General features: G+C 41.2%; 1 long non-coding RNA gene across 1 annotated transcript; it reads right to left on the reverse strand.

The window, feature by feature from the left end:
• Window positions 1-7225: 7225 nt before the first annotated feature.
• LOC112969889 lies at window positions 7226-15485 on the reverse strand. The gene is made up of 2 exons (XR_003254830.1): window positions 15365-15485; window positions 7226-8235 (listed from the first exon to the last, which is right to left on the reverse strand). It is a non-coding gene; the product is annotated as an uncharacterized LOC112969889 (long non-coding RNA).
• Between the last annotated feature and the right edge of the window lie 6690 nt (window positions 15486-22175).

The raw sequence follows: 22175 nt of genomic DNA on the forward strand, positions 1-22175 counted from the left end.
GCTTGTTGGTTGAGCGGCTACTGAACTGCAACACCAAGCCCCCACCCAGGCGGCTCCACTCTTCAGTTGCTCTAGAACGAGTCACGGGGCATCTCCACGGATGCAAATCGTCCCTTTGGCCTCACCATTGAACTGGCCTGGAAAGACTTTGAGAACCTGTTAAATTGATGGATACTTTTCTAGTGTTTTCATAACAGATGATTGATTTCATCTACAGGTTTTTTAAATATAAAAATAATTCCACCATGCAAAAGACAGGCTAACTCCTAATATACCAAGGGGATGTGAAAATGTACACTTTAGAAGAAAAATTGCATCTACCTGTCATGTTAACATCATGTTCATTAATACTTAGACTGATCCTTTGCCTTCCTTATCCAAGGAATGTATGTTATCATGAAATTCACAGACATATTTGAGGTTTTGGTGAGACACGGGGATATATATAATATATATATTTCTGTCCATATAATTCTGTCCGTAAACAGCAGATGTATTTGCAACATTTATTATTGTCAACCATGCTTAATTCTTAACAAAAAAATATGGATCTTACTGTGCCAGATACCCACAAACCAAAGATAATAACTGCAACATGGGAGTTTCAGTCCCATCCCTGTAATAGCCGCCAATCTTTCAGACAAATTCTAAGTTAACTTCAAGGAGATTTCYGCAATGTGTTTACTGTTTGATCCTATTCCAGCTTTCTGACAGACAGGTAATGGGAGGGCCCCAAAACTGCTACATTTTGAATGGCAACAAATAGACTTTCTTATATACATACATATACACACACACACTCACAAATGAAAAAAAAAATCCTCTTGTCAAACATCCTCTGTTGGGTGATGATCTCATATAAATGGAAGACAAAACTCACCTGAAGAATATGAAATACTGCAGTGATACTATCCTCTAGAAGGTCTATTTTTAGCTGCCTCCCAACATATTCTCTTAGTAAATAAGCCATCTGGAGAAAAATGTTTAAGTATTTTACTCAGCAGTTAAGACTGCATAAATTAAGAAACTGGGTACAAACGGAAAGATCGGCTGTTGAAAGAAACATGGGCTGGCAATTTTAGAGAAGTCTTCACAAAATAAACCTCTAGCAAAACAACTCATTGAAGGTTGAGAGGAAGCTTTGTTGCAACCACTGGAGATGTCCTTCAAGATATACAAGTTCTCATATTTAAATAGATATTTTAACCGTAAAAAAACAGTAAAAGACACTCAGGTCTGTGCTACAGAACCACTATGTAAGGTGCTGCAGCAGAAAGCAGAACTTACCCTTAAGAATTTCATAAATAAAAAGGAAAAAGGTAACGTTATTTTTGCTCTGAATATCTGAACAATCCAGTGTTGCCAGTCTGGTCACTAATGCTTTTACTAGAGGACTTCCTAGCTTTCATCATTTGGCAGTCACTTGTGGAAGCAAGACTTAAGCTGATGCTTCAGCTGGAGGAAGATCTCAAATCTTATCCTACCTATTATACTAAAATATTCAAATGATGAATAATCATTTAGAAATAGCTGTATAAAAAATGGTCAGTTTATGCCCTATACCTAACACTGCTCCTTAAATTTTAGTGTCTGAAGTGTTCTGCAACTGTACATATTAAATCTATGCCAGCTTCCTACTTATTCCTAACCTACTCTAAGTTTTTGCTGCTTTTGATTTATGTTTAACCGATAAGAAGACAAGAAGTTCTTGTTACTTCACCATTTGTTTGGAAAGCCCTTTTTCTTAAATACTGAAACCATTCAGAAGTTTTAGAAACTGCCAAAGCTTATTTTCCCTCACTCACCACACCGAAGTTAGATTCCTACAGCTTTGGATCACTGCAAAATTAAAAAAAAAAAAAAAAAAAAAAAAAAAAAAAAAAAATCTACAGACAATGTCATTTCTTTTGACTGCAAAATCCATGCAGGGCCAATGCATCCAGTGAATTTGGCAGAGAATTCCATCCAGAAGGAGGAAGAAATAAAATGGGACAGAATGAGCAATAAKTTTGCTCCATACCCAGAAGTATCAACACACTGTGGGAGGAACACAATAAGAAAATTACTAATTCATTATGGTTTTGATCTCCTGTCTTAAGGAGGGGCTGAGAAAAAAGGGGTAAGTGTCGAACACAACACAAGGTGTGAAATGGGTTATATTTCCATTTGTAGTGCATGGTACAAAAATTTTGATCTGTCAGTTTTTAAAGTCATAACAGATCCATCTAGAGACCCTCCCCCCCCATTAGTATTTTTGTTCCTTGGAAAAGAAAGGTAGGTCTTCAGTGCAAATGACACCACATGGTTGACAAAAAAAAATACATTCCCTTCTGCCAGCTGTCCTAACCACAGGGCTGATTTAACAGTCAAAGAACAGTTTCCAAACAGGAAGACACTTGACTATTCTATAATTATTCTAAAACTCATATCTAGCTATTTAACAGACAGTAAACAGGAAGATAGTTTAGGATAATACTCTGCCCAGGGGTAGTGTTTATCTGCAAGGTTTTCTGCATGCCTAATGGAGTATTGGCACATACATCCCACCATCAATACATTAAATCTCCTTTTTTCTTAAAAACATTAAAAAAACCACCTAAATATCCATTAATAAGCAATTCAGAAGTGTTCAAAAGCCACGTGTCACTGAAAACTGAGTATCTGTGCTGGAAACAGCAAAAGCTTTATCTGTTGTCATTAGATAAACACGACAACAGTACTATTTAAAATCCAACCAGAGCACTGACAGTTTTACTGTCTTTGACAGAGAGGCATTGTCATTAGAAGTGGGATGAAGAAAAATATTTAACAACTGTGCTGAAGATACTGCAGTATTATAAACTTCCCCAACTTCTGCAGGGACTTTTATGGGCAAGAGATGTGAAGAGATTCTGGCTCCTGCCAATTAATGATAAGAGCTGCTACTGGGATTTTCTGAAAGAATAAAAGGCCTTTTATGTTTAATGGCAGCTTGTGAACCAACGCCAGGGTTCTGCAACCCACAATGGAGAGTTTCGTTTCTGTGATAAATTTTGCAAGGAAAGAAATGAAAACAAAAGACAAAAAGCAGAGCTGATTTCCAAACTAGYCTGTGTTTCAAGGAAAACAAAAAGAATTTTAATAGTAGAGTGTCAAAATTTCAGGCACCAAGAGGAGTTTCTCTAATAAGCCCTCATCCTATGTCAAAATCCCCCAAACCAAGCCAAAAAAACCCCAAACATCCAACACGCTCCCCCGCAAAAGATCCAGGGAAGTACATAACTGTACTTCTCAGAACCACCTTATGCTAATCCACGTGGAGACTATTACCCAATTCTGATAGAAGGTTCTGCAGAAACTACAAAATATTAGGGCACGTTCCAAGTCCTACATTGTTTCCACTGGTTTTGTTGAACAAATGTGCAATTTAAACTTAATTATTCAAGGGCTTACTAACAACTCTTACTAAGACTTTGAGATAGCGTACAGCTATTCAGCGTTATGGAACTATTCTAGGGTCTCTCATATAATAAAAGGTCAGGTTCAGTTTCTTAAATGAAATATAACAACTAGTTCATGAGAGGGGGATGGTGAGTGGGAAAAAGATGAAAGTTTTGAAAAATCTGTTTTATTTCAGGTCTGTTTTAAAGAGAGGTTAATGCTTAGAACTGATTACATAAGTGAAMTTCTGGAAGAGACAATCACTTCATTGTAAGCTTAGTCTGTAACTCAAGCATAAGGCTTCCTAAAATAAAAGCCTTCTGAGTAGTAGTAATTGCACTCATCGCTCCATATGCCTCATGCCCTGCATCCAAAGCCCAACTGCCACCAGCTCAGCAACCCTTGTGCACAAAGCTCAGATGCACCAGAGAGCCCCAAGTGCTGCCAGAGTGCTAAACCAAGCAACCACTGCGCATAGTACTAGTGACATAAAACCTCAGTGACATAAACCCACCCACTGACATAAACCCCCACTATCTCACTTTCACCCATGCTTGAGCTAGCTGAGAAGGTTTTAGGTGTGGCTCACCACAAAAACAATCTCTGTGATGGTGACCCACACAGCATTTGTCATACACTGGTTGATAGAGGCTCCAGACTTCTCATTTTTATTCTTGCCATACAACAATGATGCCAGAGGCAAAATTTACAAGGCAAGCACCCATTTGATGCTGAACAGGGACCTCAGGAGCAACTTTAGACTCTGGTTCAAAGAGAAGAGTAGGGGAGAAACACACAAGGGTGTTCAGTCATAGATATTTTTGACCATCAGCTGGTGACAAAGAATCTGTTTTCTGTCACCTTTGATGATTCTCTTCATTAAATCTAAATAGTTCATATTAAATCTTTGCCCTCCCTCATAATCACAGAATCACTGAATCACAGAACGGGTGAGGTTGGAAGGGGCCTCTGGAGATCATCAAGTCCAAGCCCCCTGCTCAAGCAGGSTCACCTAGGGCAGACTGCCCAGGACCCTGTCCAGACGGCTTTTGAGTATCTCCAAAGATGGAGACTCCACAACCTCTTCGGGCAACCTGGTCCGGTGCTCTGTCACCCTCACAGTAAACAAGTTTTTCCTCATGTTCAGACAGAACTTCCTGTGTTTCAGATTGTGCCTGTTGCCTCTCATCCTATCACTGGGCACCACTGAGAAGAGTCTACCCCCATCCTCTATACACCCTCCCTTCAGATACCTATACATGTTGATAAGATCCCCCCTCAGTCTTCTGTTCTCCAGGCTGAACAGGCCCAGCTCAGCCTCATATGAGAAATACTCCAGTCCCTTAATCATCTTTGTAGCCCTTCATTGGACTGGCTCCAGTAGCTCCATGTCTCTCTTGTGCTGGAGAGCCCAGAACTGGATGCAGTACTCCAGATGTGGCCTCACCAGGGCTGAGGAGAGGGGGAGAATCACCTCCCTCCACCTGCTGGCAACAGTCTGCCTAATGCACCCCAGGATACCATTGGCCTTCTTGGCCACAAGGGCACATTGCTGCCTCATGCTTAACTTGGTGTCCACCAGCACTCCCAGGTCCTTCTCAGCAGAGCTGCTTTCCAGCAGGTCAACCCCCAACCTGTACTGGTGCATGGGGTTATTCCTCCCYAGGTGCAGGACCCTGCACTTGCCTTTGTTGAGCTTCATGAGGTTCCTCTCCGCCCACCTCTCCAGCCTGTCCAGGTCTCTCTGAATGGCAGCACAGCCCTCTGGCGTATCAGCCACTCCTCCCAGTTTTGTATCGTCAGCAAACTTGCTGAGGGTGCACTCTGTCCCTTCATCCAGGTCATTGATGAACAAGCTGCACAAGACTGGASCCAGTACTGACCCCTGGGGGACACCGCTAGCTACAGGCCTCCAACTAGACTCTGCGCCGCTGATCACAACCCTCTGAGCTCTGCCATTCAGCCAGTTCTCARTCCACCTCACTGTCCACTCATCTAGCCCACACTTCCTGAGCTTGTCTATCAGGATGTTATGGGAGACAGTGTYRAAAGCCTTGCTGAAGTCWAGGTAGACAACATCCACTGCTCTCCCCTCATCTACCCAGGCAGTCATTCCATCATAGAAGGCTATCAGATTGATTAAGCATGATTTCCCCTTGGTGAAGCCATGCTGACTACTCCTGATCACCTTCTTGTCCTCCACATGCTTGGAGATGGCCTCCAGCATGAGCTGCTTCATCACCTTTCCACGGATGCAGGTGAGGCTGACTGGCCTGTAGTTCCCTGGCTCCTCCTTCTTGCCCTTTTTGAAGACTGGGGTGATGCTGGCTTTCTTCCAGTCTTCAGGCACCTCTCCTGCTCTCCATGACCTTTCAAAGATGATGGAGAGTGGCCTAAACAGTGACATCCAGCTCCCTCAGCATTGGTGGGTGCATCCCATCAGGGCCCATGGATTTGTGGATGTCAAATTTGCCTAAATGATCTCTAACCTGATCCTGCTTGATCAAGGGAAAAGTCTTCCTTTTTCCAGACTTTCTCCCTGGTCTCCAGGGTCTGGGATTCCTGAGGGCTGGTCTTAGCAGTAAAGACTGAAGCAAAGAAAGCATTCAATATCTCTGCCTTCTCTGCACCTTTATTGCTAGGGTCCCTGCCCCATTCAGTAGTGGGCCCACATTTTCCCTGGTCTTCCTGTTACTGATGTATTTCAAGAAGCCCTTCTTGGCATCCTTGACATCCCTTGCCAGATTAAACTTCAAATGGGCCTTCCTAGTCCCATCCCTGCATACTCTGACAACGTTCCTATATTCCTCCCAAGTGGCCTGTCCCTGCTTCCACCTTCTGTACACTTCCTTCTTCTGTTTGAGTTTTGTCAGGAGCTCCTTGTTCATCCATGCAGGTCTCCTGCCCTCTTTGCTTGACTTCTCGCTCATAGGGATGCACCGCTCTTGAGCTTGGAGGAAGTGATGTTTGAATATTAACCAGCTCTTTTGGACCTCTCTTCTAGGGCCCTATCCTCTCTCATGTGAATGTCTCTTGCGTCATTAATACTCAGCATCAGCTCTCAGAGTTGCACAGTATAGTTTCTTGCCATGGAGCTCCAGCAAGACTCTGGATCCCGCAAAGATTGAAGTATGTATTTTATACAAAATTTTCATCATGAATAATCTCATTTTGAGCCAAYATCTTCAAAGAAGACAGAGAATGAACTACTAAAGAGTTACACAGACCAAGGTCAGAGGTTAATGATCTTGCAGAGCACTTTGCTACTTCCTTTCTGCTCAGGAGGAAAAGGGTGGAAAAGCCTTGGAAGGGAGTGCAATGCAAAAGTGCAATCGGAAAGAAACTACATGGTTAAAGTACTGTACATCTATCACCTATCTTCAGGAAAACCTTGCACACAATAGTATGCCAAGCAAGCAGGCAGGTGTACTGAAAGATTGCAATTTTTCACACTAATTTCTCTTTGTTGTTTTTTGGCATATTCAAGCTGTACACAGTACAGCTTGAATACAATATTCTAATTCAAGCCTTGCTTTATAAGATATTTCCCCATTTAATTTATGTTGCTGTAAACTAAATGCAAATGCAGATTGCATAATAGGGAAACTTTTGAAGCTTTGTTAGGTTAYTTGGAGCTACAGAATTTCATGGGATTATCAGGGAAAAAACTGTTGCACTCATCAGAGGTAGAGACCTACGAGAAAGAGAGACTTCTTTATTTAACCCTCTGGTTTTGTTTTAAATAGAAATACTTTCGTTATTTTGAGAGAAGCGAGTAGAACACAAAGATTCAGAGGAGACAAGCTTTGGAGAAATGGATTTTTATTAGTCAGAAAATGATAACATGACAGTTATTCTCTCAGTTGTGAAACAGTTTCTACCCATTTTTTTCAGTTTTCTGGACAATGAGCAATGCAGTTCAATGATTTTTTCCAGTCACCCAAGTACATATGGCTGGAAGCAGTGTATGTTCTGCTGTTCAGGCACAGGACCAAAATCCGATTCTGACCAGTTTCTACTGCAGAAACTTTGGGCAAGTAAACAGACACCAAAATTAAACAGAAGTCACAAGCAGAGAAAATATGTGTTACCCAGAGGGTACCAGCACAAGGTTCAGAAAGCTGAGCTGCCTCAGGTCTTCAGCAGCTCCACAAAAGCACTGCTCATTATATATCGTAAGAAGCAGTGCAGTGATTATACCGCATTCCAGCATAAATGCTGTAASAAAGCTAATTTTACCTCCAAATGCAGGTAAATGCAAGTAACTGACGTTCTCAGTGAGCATCAACCTACAGCTTTGAAATTATTAATAATTTCATAAATGCTTCTTTTCAAGCAAAGTCTCAGAATTAATTTCCTCACTAAGACCTGTGCATCAGCCTTCCTTATGGTGTTTTGGGATAACAAAATGATTTTCATCCCTCCCTCCTTCCCACAGACCCCTGCCACCTGCACTACACCAAATGATCTCCTTCCAGAGCAGATGCTGTTTCAGGGCTTCCAATACTGATCAATTCAGGAAGCACACCACCTTTTGAAGGTAATCTCATTGGATAATTTAATTATTTCAATCCAATTACTTTCACCTCCTTCCCACATTTGAATGTTTAAGTAATGGAAGTTATTAGAAAGACCCTCATTAGATTAAAATACAGGCCTGCTATGCAATAAATGACTCAGTGGAACCATGCTAAAGATATCTAACAGATCAGTGATTTGCAAGAAAGCAACCCTCCAGCTCCCCTCTAAATCACCAGTGAAGCAAAAGGCTAAGAAGAAGAAACCACCAGGTCATCATCCTGCTTCCAAGATGTCCTGTAAAAAAAAAAAAAAATCTGTTCTGTAGAATAAAAACCAAAATTTTCAGAGCTGCTACAGGCTACCAACTAAGTTAGTGATCATTTTTTAATTAATCATTTATGTATCTTCACTCGGCATGTTATGCATGTAGCATACATAACAATAATTTTATGCTTTTGAATCTGTGTACTAAAAGCTAGACAAACCCATTTTTAATATACACACTACAAGTATTACATTTCTAAAAAGTTGCATTAATATACAGGTTAATTTACAAGAAAATATTGATATTTGATCCCAAACACTAATTTAAAGCTTCTGGTCAGAATTTACAACAAAAACAAATGCCAGTATGTTGGAGCTGAAAGAATTCTCTCAATTTTACTGTTCATTCCCATTTTGCTCTGAAGTGGTACAATGACATCAGTGAGAAAACAGTACAGCACCTGAGAAGAGAGGTGAACGCAGATGAACAAAGTCTGCAAGTAACAGAGGGATGAAAAGGAAGAAGAGAGATCTTGGCTTGAGTAGTCATATCTTTAGGCCTCATAATTTGTTTTCCATATAAATGTTTTCCTTGCTTAACTATACAGTGCAACATCTAGTAAATTACATATTTACTGCAGGGGAAGAAACCCATACTTCCACATCCATAAGATGATGCTCTCTCTCAGCATTTTAATTTCTGGGTGTACGTCACTGGCATCATCCACTGCAAAATACTGCTAAATTAACTCACAAACTTCTTCACTGCTTCTTGGTGGGTATTTTATACATTAAACAGGGTATAACCATTTATTGCAGATATTTGAGGATCCTAGCATGATTAAGTGTACTAGAAAAAGTGTTCTAGCTGCAAGAAGACAAGAGCATGCACAACCTCAAAAGTGTTATTTGCCATTGAGAATAGACCTATTTCACTCAATAAGTAAACATCTAATGTTTAATTCATGCAACACAAAAATTGTAGGGGAATAGTTGTTTCCATGAGTTTCTTTGACTTTGAGAAGAGCATCAATAAGATTCTGATGCAAATGAACACAGCTTTTGAGCCCTAACATCCACACAGTTCCCATTAAAGCTGTTACCTTTCAAATTACATATGTATTTCTGTCACTATATGAACTGACAGTTTAATTAGTCATTTTCTGGTTTTGTTTTCCATGAAAAAAAAAAACCCACCTCATACCTTGTAATGTACAGGTAAGCTCCTTCACCAACAGACAGCACAATGAGCTGGTCATGTGAGGCTGTAGATGTGGAAGTCTTATTGAAACACTCACTGCAAGKACAGTTGGGCTTTTGTTTTTAAATGCTGGTGAACAATCATGGCGCTATTTTTCCAGACACACATCTACCTGGATGTATTTGCCTGCTCTGCACCACACCAAGGTGCCTCTGGAAATGCTCTCCTTAGGGGCGTCAAGGTCTTTCTGCAGAAGAGTCCCATTTCCAGTTCCTCCAGTTTGACACTGATTTTCAACAATGATTCACAGGTGATAAAATGTTCCTTCAGCTTTCCTGTTCATTGCCATTTCACTCTCATGGCGGCCTGGCTCAGAGTTATTTTCACTGTCTTTGCACACACCCTACTCCTAACCACTTTGCACTGCTAGAGGAAGCAAGAAGCCACTCTGTTGCCCTGGTTAAGCAGGACAACTTTGGCTGGGGAGTCACAGTACTTTCTGGGAAGGAGAGAAGCAAGCCCAGCAGCTTTAGTGCCAGCACTTCTCAAAAAGAAACAGACAGAAAAGCAGGGCAAAGCAATACAAAACCCAGCCCAACCCTGAAAGTTTTGTTCTTCAGCAGCAAAGGAACAAAACTGCCATGCCAGGGTTCTCGGGTTTCTTCTCATCATGTACATTGAAAGGTGCCTTGTGAGGTGCAAGCAAAGGCCAAAACTCAGAATGTGCAATTTAGCGGTGATCTGACATTTCAAGGGCTTAGCAGACAGGCTGTTGGTCACCCTTGCAGTTCCCTAGGAGGGGGGTGCCACAGATGGGGTCTACATCCCAGCCTTGGCTGGAAGAAAATGTCTAGGATTAGGGTTACGGTTTAGGGTTAGGGTTGAGAGAAGGACCGTTTATGGGTGGGGTGCGTGGAAATCAACACACCTGAACAGAAACTGTTTTTTAACCTGTACTGCAAGACTGAACAACCCATCCTAAACTTTAGGTTTTCCAATAAAAAAAGTTCTGAGTCATTATCCATCTCAAGCATCCAATGCCCCTTCATATCCAGCCACCTCCTTCCTATAGATTGGCTTGTTACAGCTTTCCCATCCTTCAGCATCCAACTTCATATTGTGCTAATTTCATCATCTTGAAGTTAGTCAACTGCTAATTTTCCTGAACATCCTCTTGTTACTGTGTTACCAGACTGGAAGTTTCTGTTCCCTCCACTTTCTTCATTGGTTAGTTGCAGCGTATACTCCCATCGTTTCATACATGCTTCCTCTTTACAATCAATCTTTCCAATCTCTTGAGAAAGCTGTTCTTGTGTCCCATTCTCCTTACCTGTCTCCAAATCCCTTCAATTATCCAACATTCTGTCTGGACCGGTCTATTTTGTACTGAATGCAGCAATCCAGAGACAAGCAAACCTGCTGAATTATTATAACTGTTTTGCTTATCCATCTTCTCCCCTTATGCATCCCAGCAGTGTTTGCCTAATTGACAGCAGCTGTACACGCTTTTTTTGTTTTTTTAATGCAGATGGATATAATTTAGAATCTTACAAAATATGTAAGGAAGAAAATTGTATATTTAGCAACATTAGATTCTCTCTGCAATACACCACCATCCACTCATTACATTCTCCTGCAGTTCTCATCTGTCCAGACCCAATCAGCTTATCTGCTAATTTGGGACAGATGAGTGGCTCAGACTGCATTGGGGGTGTGGGGGGGGAGGGAGAGAACAGCAGAGGATTCACCAGCTACAGATCCTAGGGGCAATCCCAGAACCACATGTTCCTGGCAAGGGAGATGGAAAAGAAAATGATAAAAGAGGGCAACAGGCAGAGGCAATTATATGCCAGGGAAAACCTTGACAGTATACATCATACAAGGGTCACAAGAAGAGTCCTCTGCAATTCCTATCCAGGTGCTGTTTCAGCTTGCGTTCTCCAGATCTTCATTGCTGCTGCTCATTGGGGAAGTATCACTCCTATCTTGGAAGAAGTAGATTTGAGGTCTTGAGATAAAAATCGGCTCTAAAGAAAGGATCTGGTTTTTGTTTTGCAACCCCCTCACATTTAAATTTCTTTCCAAGTTAATACAAAAGGCAACATCCCAAAGTTCAAAAGCAGTAAGTTCTCACTACATCATGCTATTAGGCATGGGGATCCCAAAAAAGGCTTTAAGGTTTATATTCACAGGAATTAGGGATTCAAGGCAGAGCACTTCAAATCAATGACTTGCAACATCATTTCTGATTTAACTCCAGAGCAACTGTACACATTCACTGCACAAAGCTGACCAGCTTTGTCCATTCTGAATAAAGACARGGTTCCTCACTAGAAAATGTGCAGTACTCTACAGTGCACTCATCCAAATTCAGATAGACAAACATTCTCGAACTCACACAAAAGGGCGCTGAGAGCTGAGAGATGTGTAGATTATAACAGATGCAAACTATTTTATAAAATGTACCACAGAGCTGGCCTGAAAAAGCAGCACAGTGCATATGTGCAGACATGACAAGCACATCATCCACTATGCAACACTGCTGGAAGCACTGTACACTACTCTATGAACACTGTACGAGCCAGCCATGTGTTCGGACAGTGTCATGCCTGTTACCTTTTATAACAAATTAGGCAATCCTGTTTAAAGAACAGTAAAGATTTGGACAGACTAAGCTATTCTGCTAAGAACAAAAGGATGATTTGTATGATTTCTTTTTAGGAAAGGATAACTGGGAGTTAATCAAGACAAATATACACCACAGATCTTGGAGTTAAGAAGTGGTGTTCCCAGGGGCCTGACCTACATGCACAGGAGTTACATGCAAACGAGCACAGCTCATTCCAGCATGTGTGCAGCCACCCTACCTCACAGGGAGATGTAGCCTTCCAGCAGAAGACTAATAGTTAGYATAGGTACGGACCATACACAGAGAGGCTTTCTGTCTATGATTTTGGGCTATTCTAGGGCAGGCAAAACCAGAGGATGGCAGCAGATAATTGAAGCAGACTACATCTTGCACTGACCTTGGCTGTGGACACCAGACTTTAAATGCTAATACAATATAGAAGACAGCTAGAGACCACTCATTGGGCAAGTAAATCCTTGTGCTAATAGTTAAAGCATAAAATCAGCTCACAGCATCTGCTGGGGAACAAAATGAGCTGAGATGGGGGAAAGGCAGTAAATAAGGAAAGGGTCTTTTACGATTCTGCTGCCTTGCAAGCTCAGCACTGCCTGAAAAATTAAATCAGGTTTGTAATTCTGGCTCATCTTTTCACAGGTCAGACAGGATTGCTTCTTACATAGATCTTGGGGCAGGGGCGAAACAGCTTTGCTTATAGACMATAAAGCTACTACGTAAAAGGACTGAGGCAGTATGTTCAGTTATCTCAAGCCAAGAGATTTGCTTCCCCGCAATTAAAAATGCTGGTTTGGTTTCAAAATCTACATGTGATCTGCTGTGTCAAGTAGGTCCTCCTCCCATTCTTCTGTTCTGGTATTTGAGACCTACTGAAGACATCCAGGTAGAACGACCTGATAGTCTCTTCTAATACACATGAAATATCAAATGCATGCAATGAACTTTGGAGGGCTATACGCAATTCAYGAGCTCTTACCAAGAAATGTAAATCATTAACAGTCTGCAACAGATTAAATAGCTTATTTAATTCAGGGATGTTCCAACTACTAAGCATCTGGAAGGAGGGAAGGCACCTGGAGGGAGTTATTTTAATAATTTAAGAATTTTAAGAATTTAGTCAGAGGCCAGTGGGAGGTGAAATTTTTTTTATAATCAATTTTTATTACAGTGGGGAGGAGGAAGGAGAACACCATTCAGAGATCAGAGAGAGCTATCCTATGGGTAGGATCTAACCCCCAAAATAAATCAGCTGTACAGCTTGCTCTACACAATACCAATGAACAGAAACAGCAAGTTTACAAGAAAGACCCAGAGAAGTTATGACCTTGAACACTGAAGTGAACAAATGGGTTGTTTTGGAAATACACGCAAACTTTCATCATCTGCACTGCACAGCATAAATTAAATGCAAGCTAACAAAGGCTCTTAGAAATGCAACAACCAGATCATTCCACAGATGTGTCTTTCCCTCCCTGGCACTGCACCTTTAAAATGCTTACTTCACTCACGCAAGTCTGAAAGACTAAGGTTTGTCTTTGCTTTTCCCACTCTCTTTTTTTTTTTTTTCTGTCCAGGACATTTAATAGTTTCATTTGTTCAAGTTTTTTGAAAGGAAAGTATTTCTGCGGAAGGAAACAAAAGCTCATGGTATGGCAGCTACATGTTAAATTAGCTGCCACCGAACACTGGGGATCTATGTCCTAGCATTCCCTGGGGTTGACTAGTAACCCATACTTGAGACACATAGGCACCAAAGAGGACCATCCAGCAGTCTCCTTCCACGCAATTACATCACTTAAGCTTGGAGACATTTCTCTATGCTCCCATCAGTTCTCCCAGTCATCCCACACTGTCTGCTCTTCTGACTCCCTTCATTTTTATGCACATCTCAACCAAGCTATTTCTCTCTCTCTAGAGTTTTGGCTCCAGCARTTTACTTAGGCAATGGCTGACAGCGATTTACAAGTCCTGCTAGACTTGTTTTTTTTTTAAATACTCAAACTGTAGACAAGAACAAAAATTTCAGATGGGTATGTATGTGTGGAAAAGATGCAGATGCTCCTTCCCCACCCCAGTCCTCTCCTGTTTCTGAAGTACCTCTTAACTAGCAGCCACCAGCCCACCAAGGTCACCCCTTTCCTTGGCAGCAGCAAGTTTCCAGCATTTGGGCATCCCCAAGCAACTGCTCAAGCAGCTGTTGTCCCCTTCCTCACCAAGTCAAACATGGCTTTGAAGCAATGAGGCAAAGGCAAAAATTGCTATTCCTTCCACCTTGCTGCAAAGGAACGAATCTCTTCCCATTTGATTTCCATTTTGCTACTGCTTGTAGCATCCCAGCCCACTCCCCACTGCCTGGAGGCTTCACACATGCCTGGGGTCTCCATTATTCAAAACAACTGAATGCATTTTAATAATATTTAAGCAGATAAAAAAAGTCCAATGAGATAGCAATTACTATGGACTGCTAGTGGGAAAGGACGCTGCTGGAACAGGAGGATACACTGGGTATCTTAGCTTTTCAGAGGGCAACATCTGGCAGATAAAACAGCTAAACAAGCTGAACACCTTTCCATCACCAATATACAAGGTTATTTACCAGATTTATGGTGCCACTGTTCTTCCAATCTAAGCTACCCCATTTCATATCTTTTTTTTTTTTATCAACTGACAACTGAATATTGATATTTAACAGCATTCAGCATTAATAAGGATGTGTGACTGCTCTGAGCTTGGGCAGGGAAGAGATAGTTTGCCTCTTTTCAGTTTGTAAGACAGGGCCACTAAAAGAATGAATAAACAGAAAGGTAAGGAAAGGAGAGAGTGAGTTAAGAGGAGTTACATTAGAGATAAAACATGAATGGGAAGAATAAGCAGTAGGGCAACAGGTTATAAAGTACAAATGATACAGTCTTCAGTGAATAAGGACAGTAGTGAGCAGCTGGTTCAGTAAACCCTAGCCAAGACATCCAAAACAGTGTAGTATTTTGCAATAATAGATCTATCCAAATTGAGGCAACAGACTGAAGACAAATCCCTGAAACCCCAAGATTCCCCCCCACCATTATCAGAATTGCTGGTGTATCAAGAAGGTTTTTTGCATCAAATTAGCCCAGCACCAGAAAGAAGGGAAAACTTCAACTCCATACTTTTCATTTATGAACCATTCTGGCAGTGACAGACATGGTAATGAAAACCTTTCCAGCTACACTAGACAACTAAATATTTTCCTGTATGTAACCTCCCAATATGTAACATGGAAAGCATGTACTACATTAAGGGTTCTCCAAATAGTGCACTTATATTTTGCTCCATACCTCACAAATACAATTAGCTGGTTCTTGCACTGTTACTTGGGTCGCTATATCCATTAGGCAGTTTTCATTAACAGACAGGATTTTTGGGGGCATTTTAGCCAAATGAAGGTTCATCGTCTGTTCCTGTGAAACAAGCATATAGGAAACTAAACAACGGTTTAAAAAAGACACCCAACACAGACTATTTACCTGAGTATGATTTCATGTTATCTTTTTTCCTTCAACTGAATACTGCATAATTTGTACTTGAAACAAAATATTTTCACTGTACATATTTTCAGGAAGTGAAAAAAACTCACTTCCATTGGCTTCCTCTGCAGTGCTTGCGAAAAGTTTCAATGCTTAATGCCATAGCACCGGTTCTTATCAAATTCCTCCTCTTGTTCCCTTCCCAACTTGAGTGAAGGTACTACTGAGTCTCAACAATAAAACATTTTTGCGCTCAAAGAAGCTTTTKAATAAATAAACACATAGCATAGACTCAAATTCAGTCTTGTTTAGGAAATATTTGCAAAACATGAGTATTAGTCAAAAATAAAAAACAGGTGTTTGAGGTGCTTCTATATCAATCATGGACACAAAGAAAGCAGCACCAAGATCCAGCTTCAATAGGAGAACTTAAGAACAATGGTATCAAACATGAGCAGGTCTAACATAAGTGCACAGATCTGGGAGCACAACCCCCCCCCCCAAAAAAGGTGGGTATTCAAAAATAGGACTCTCCAAACAGTTCATTAAATATGGCAGCTCAAGCCAACTAATGCCAAAAAGGTGTGTGAAATCCTGCACTCTTCCCAGGCCCTGGCACACACCTGCAATCCCAATTTGGACTGCGTAAGCACCTGGGTCCCAAATTCTCTCCTCACAAAACCCACCCTTACTCCATAATAGCTTAGTGGTAAGAACACCCAACTAGGAGGGCGAAACAGGCTTTAGGATCTTCTGAGCGTGCAGAGGTTGAAACCACACTCCCCAGAATCAAATCTCAAACACAAGTCTAACAATAAAAATAGCTGATGCTAAGTCACCTCACCGGGTGGTCATTCCTCTGGCAGCCTGCCCATTTTCTCCCCAGGAGCCTTAGCGAAGTCAGAAGTCCCCTGCGCCTGCTAAGTGCTTATGACAGTAACTAACCACTATGAAGTCTTATCAATGATGAAGTACTTACCACCAACAGCAGTTAAAAAAATAAGATGAAGCCTGGATACTCTCCAATTAAACAAGAACTAAAATCCTATGTTAGACAGGATGGATAATCAGATGTTCTTCCTATGCCCTCCCTCTACAAAGAAACTTTCCGTTTCTACTTTCAGCTTCAGCAATTGATTTTTTTTTTTCCTCTCCAAACTGCCTAATTTTTCAGGTAATACATAACATTGCCAAATGGTGACATAGTGTCATTCAGATCTGTGATTTCAGGAAACAGTATCAACGTAGTTATGTAGGAGGAAGGGGAGCCAAGTTAGACATCTTGTTCTATTTTCATGTTACTTCTGCATCGTTGATATCTACTCATAAGTTTATTAGAGCCCAAATCTGTCCCTCTTTCTCTTACTGTCTGGTTAAAATCCTTGTTTCCATAAGATTTGATGCAATGGAGGCAGAGAAGAATTTCTATTTGTACCAGGAGCAAGAAAGTATGCTTTTGTGGTACAGCAAAAGAAGCATGTTTTGTAGAAAAATGCTAATAAGAGTGTTATAAAACCACATATCTTGAGTATTCAAGGTACACATGATTCTATGGAAATCCTGTTGCTTTCTTAAATCCTCTGATCTGGGACCTTAAAAAGGCAATCACAGTCCTGTAACTGCTTAGGGCTGGGCTATAATCCCCGACATAATTTCCTCAGTACCAGAGGACACAGCAGGGAAGAATTTCAGACCAACCAGCCTGAGAACAGTTACAGTGATATTAAAAACTAAACAAGAAACTTTTCATAAAAAGGGAGTGAATACAAAAAGCTCCTACAACAAAACATCTCCTGCAAGAAATCCAAACGAGAGCAGATGAGTACCCTTGTGTGCCAGGAAAGAACAACAATGTATTGTGAAAGATGAAAAAAACCCAAAGCATCTCACCACTGAAGGGCCCAGCTCTGAAAAATCAAACACGACTCAGTAACTCTGTAAACTCAGGAGTAGGAAGAAAACCCACCTTCCATGAAGCAGTGTCATGCCAAAGAGTTTTTGAACAATGACGCTACAGCCAATGTGTACGTTGTACTTTTGCCTCCACCACTGTCCTACACCATTTACTGTGGCACCGAAAGCTAAGGGGTCCCTATCATAATTCTGCCTGACGCAGCAGCTGTAGTCACACTTCTCCAGTAATGCCCATATCTCATCTGATCCTGCTCACAACGAGGTCGGCACCAAAACTCTCAAATGATGTTGGAGCTGGGTGAAATGATTTATGATAATTTTAGTGTTCATTTATACATTGAAGCAAAAGCAAATTATTCTTCCCAACAGGAGACATACCAGTAAGTGATTTTGGGATGAGAAGTGGAAAAGACATTTTTCAGTTCAGGATGGTACCTTATTGCCACAGACAGACTCTTGTCCAATAGAGCACAAAAATGTAGCAAGCAAAACAGACGAAAAAAAAATACTGAAATAAATATAATGTGAATCCTCAACCACGGACCAAAACGGAAACATCTTGTACAAAAATAAGCTATACAAGACTGTCCCCAAGACAATGTATGTAACGTATGTATGCCCCAACAACATATGTAGCTTCTGTTACATTATCAGTGGCAGGTAACCTGGACAAGGCAGAAAGACCTATAGCACATTTACAGAACAAGTGTCTCTAGCTGTAAAGTGCAATCTACTGCAAACGTGCCCTGAAAGAATCCATTTAATACTTTGATTTTGTACTTGAAGTTTTCTATGCTCTTCTCAGGTAGTGAAGTTCAGGACCCATTTAAGTAGTATACTTCCTCTTGGTTCCTGTGTAGCATTACCAGTTTTACCAGGAAATGAAAGTTTCTTATCCGCTATCCATCTTGACGTTTTAATACATACTACAATCAGAGATTTCTAGAGTCATTTGGCAGCAACACCAAAGATCTTCACAGATTTTACTGAAGCCTTGGTTACAGGAAAGATGTATAGAGTAAAAACAATACTTGGAGTAAGGTCTGAGGCTAGTATAGGTCCAACTTATTTCAGGAGTTTTAGGGACTAAGAGGAGCAGAAGGATCATTTTTGTGACTGAATGTCTTTTCAAAGATGAAAAGTTTAAGTAAAGCCTTCCTGTGAACAGTCTCCATGTTTGCCTGATCTCAAAGGTTTGCTCTACATTTGAATCACCTTCATGAAGAATCCTTTCTCTTCAGCACATAACCCCAAAAYAGATGCTGATTTCAAAGGAGTAGAGGATTAGTGACTTGTATTTCAAAACTGGTCTTTGTTACAGCTTGACACTGTTCTACTACTTTCTCTGAAAGTATAGGACCAAAGCTTTCACTTGGCCTGAAGCAGCAGAGGGGCTGTTACATTCATCACAGCCTAGGCCTGGGCTCTTCTGCTGGCAGCCCACAGAGCAGCTCCAGTGCAGCTGCAGGTGTATCAAGCCTGCTGGAAGGATGCCATCCCAGGATGGTGTCAGCAGAGGATGAGCTGGTATATATTTATATCTTGTCTCCCAGATCCATGGGACACAACAAAGCAATGCTCAGCTCAAACCAGTCAAAGATTTCCCTGGGTGTCAAAAGCAAAGGCTTGGGGAAAGAAATTACATTGACCACCACAGCACAGATCTCCACTGTCAGGGAACATGAGGAGATATACTTGCACAGGTAACAAGTTCAGTGCTTGGGCCTCCAAGATGCAGTGTGCAAACATGGAGATCTGATGGGAGTAATCTACCGCAGAGGCCACCAGCGCCATCTCTCTGCTTYCTCTGGGTTTCAGTCCTGACTGCAGCCACGCAGCTCATGGGCTGACATTGCATGCTGGAATCCAGCAGTACACATATTGCTGCTCAGCATCGTGACCTCAGAAGATCTGCCCTTCCCCAGACAGCTGGCTGAAGTTAATTTTAAGAATCTCAAATTATTTTTGGTCTCAAATTCAGGTTTCTTAAACTTATTTTTACAAATCTCAGACTAACAGAAATGGTTACAGACTGACCAGTTTCAAGGGTCATGTCTTATTTAAACCAGATGGTTCTTTTTTATAATAATCACAAAGACAATTTCCCACAGACATTTTAAACACCTCTACAGCAGAGGTGGCCATAAGATCTGGGCGCCCTGGTTGTGTAAGTTATAGCTATATTAAAAAAATGATACAGGCCTGGGATCAGTCTCTGGCACTGAGGCTACCTGGCATAGACAAGAACGACTGCATCCAAACCATATATTGGGAATGGTCTCTGGTCCAAGCTAATTCTCAAACCCTGCCCCGGGGATTGTTTGACACCATCCAGATTGGCTTGCAGCAAGAACAGTCCCAGCTACAATCATACAATATAGACAGCCAGATTCCCGTGCCTGAGAACGTGCTCTGGCACTATTTAATTTATTAGAAATGTATTAGAAATGTAGCCATCATAACAACCGATCCTTCAGCTGCCTGTTTCTCCCAGCTGTCTCATGTAGTTATTGAGAAGAGGAGACAATATCRATCTCGCTGAAGTCTGCCCTGCATACATCATAATGTGCAATATCGTCCTTGTTGAGAAGAATGTCAAAATGACTAGGAGTTTGTCGTCTTTACTCACAGTAGACCTCTCTTCTTGTTACACTATATGCCACAATAATATCTCAAGATGGTCCATATTTTCCCCAGTTTTCCTCCTTCATTCTTATTAGCCTGAGGTCAGTGGGAAGGTATTGGCCATCAACTGAACAAAGAGCAATTTCTGGCTTAAATAGAGTCATCACTCACAGCCATAAAGGGAAGCCAAACTAAAAACAAACAGGAGGGCAGACTATTGCCAGCCTAGTGCTTCAGAATTATCACAAAGTCTGGTTTACAAATTAGGAGCCCACCTGCAAACACAGACAGCATCACTTAGCTCTGGAAGAATACCTTTGAATTTGAGGTGTCAGTATACGCACATATATCACTTTTTGAAATCACTGTTCACACTTGAATGCAAAACACTTTTGACTACGAATCACTAAGCAATTACCCTTGTCATTTGTTTTCCCACATCGAGAATTTTTGTCAAAATGGTCATTTGTCTGCTTCTCTCACATCACTCAATATACAAAACACTTGCCTCTACAGTTAATAGTCACATTTTTGTGATTAAGAGCTGAATAACAATTACAGTTGTTTCCAAAAGAGTCTGGTTCTTTAAAGAATATAAAAATGTCTTTTTATGTCAAAGTGCACAAAAGCACAAGCTCTGTTTTGGAGCAAGCCAAATGAAAGACAATTGRAGACACTGACCACGAAGGACCAAACCATTTGAGAGGTTTTTCCAAGCTTCCTGCTGGTTAGAACACCTAGGAATTTGCAATACTTGGCCATTCATTCAGACTTGTTCACACCTCTTAAAAAGGAGACAACGTGCTCATTTGGGATCCTTCGGAAAGAGTTTAAGTCATCAGAGCTCTTGAGAAGGATGAAAAGAAGCTGTGACACAATAGGACTCTATGGACAAAATGAATCCAGGATGGAGACCTCTTGGCTTGGTTTCCTATTAATGAAAACTTATTAAAGAAATCCTTACCAAGCTCGCTTCTTATCCACCAAAGAACCTACTGGGGAGCAGAGAGAGAAGGAATAAAAACATTCATAATCACAGAAGAGCTTTCAGGATTCAATTAAAGTTCATGCATTTTCAAGCACTACAGCGTATAACTTTTTTAAACAATCAGCTCATTCATAACTCTTTCCCTACTGGTTTCTCTGGTATTTAATATGGGTTAGTCACAGGATTAGAGAAAAAGTTAACCACTGAAAGCCTAAGGATATGACTACCAATATTCACAGAACTTCTTGTTAAATAAAAAACTCCTACCCTTTCTTTTAATCTTCTACTCCAGAACCAAGATTTTGGATAAAAGTAGTCATTAAAGCTACTGTGGGAATTCCTGCCTTCCAGCTGTCACATGCTCCCCCACCATGATGAATACAAGCAACTATAAAGGAGAAAGAGCGTACAAAGGCAAAGATAAGGTACCAAGCAAGCGTGGTCCTACATGCCCCTCTGGAAATAACACTCCGTAACACTTCCTTCCATCTGGCTCCTGCAGCCAGTGAGGCAGCGCCGCGCACCGGGGGCATCTGCGCAGCCTGGCAKGCTAACTGCAGAAACGGTGCCAGTAAAGCGGCCGAGAGCGCCTCGCCCCGTGTGCTTGATGTGCCTCCTCCCCTGTCTGCCAGCATGTCGTGGCTCACGCTACTGCAGGACTCCAAACCCTGCAGCAAGCTCTCCAAACTTTTAAAGCCATTCTACTATTTGGCTAGAAATAAAGCTAGTAACAGCATGAATCCGAATTTGAACGTGAAGGATTTTGTTAAGTAAATGTTTGTAAGAGACTAAGCTGATGTCCCTGTTCAAGTCAGGCAGAATCATTTGCCAGCTGATATTTTTAAAGCAAGATCATAGATTCAGCTATTCCCATTCATTTGCTGACAGTTGCAGTAAGTTAGTGAGAAGAGATTTGTTTATAAAGTCTGATTCACTTCCTGAAGCGCAGAGACTKCACTCTTCTTAGGCAAGGGATTAGTGTCTATAGCTTGTGTAACCAAATCCTTCTGTAAAACACAGTGTGTCAATTATAGTGGCCTACCACCCATTAGAGTTGATGTGCTTAAGCTAACTGCTTCTCCTGCCTGAAGAAAT

The sequence above is a fragment of the Apteryx rowi genome, unplaced genomic scaffold (genome assembly GCF_003343035.1).
Source record: "Apteryx rowi isolate R43461 unplaced genomic scaffold, aptRow1 scaffold_372, whole genome shotgun sequence".
Taxonomy (NCBI): Eukaryota; Metazoa; Chordata; class Aves; order Apterygiformes; family Apterygidae; genus Apteryx; species Apteryx rowi.